The sequence below is a fragment of the Frankliniella occidentalis genome, unplaced genomic scaffold, assembly GCF_000697945.3.
Source record: "Frankliniella occidentalis isolate FOCC.00 unplaced genomic scaffold, Focc_3.1 Scaffold93, whole genome shotgun sequence".
NCBI lineage: Eukaryota > Metazoa > Arthropoda > Insecta > Thysanoptera > Thripidae > Frankliniella > Frankliniella occidentalis.
Window position 1 is genome coordinate 8,483 of NW_026267222.1, and position 315 is coordinate 8,797.

A 315-nucleotide genomic window follows, 5' to 3' on the forward strand; every position below is an offset into this window, starting at 1 on the left:
CGGGGCGTGGCGGGGCGTGGCGGGGCGTTGCGGGGCGGGCGGTGGCACGGAGATGCCACCTGCCTGGAGGGAGTCCAGGGGGGCTGTCCGGTAGTAAAGACCTGATGGTGCGGTAGGGGGGAGCCAGGCGTGTACGCCGCCCTGGGGCGCTCCTTGAGATAAAGCAGGTCGCCGAGGGCACGAGGGGGCGGGGGACGAGGGGCACGCCTCTGGTTTTAGGATCCAACAAAAATGGATGGGGATGACCGCGCGCCGCACGAAAAGAGAGAGAGAAGAAAAAACAACGTTACAGTCGCGCGCTGTGCGTGCGGCGGG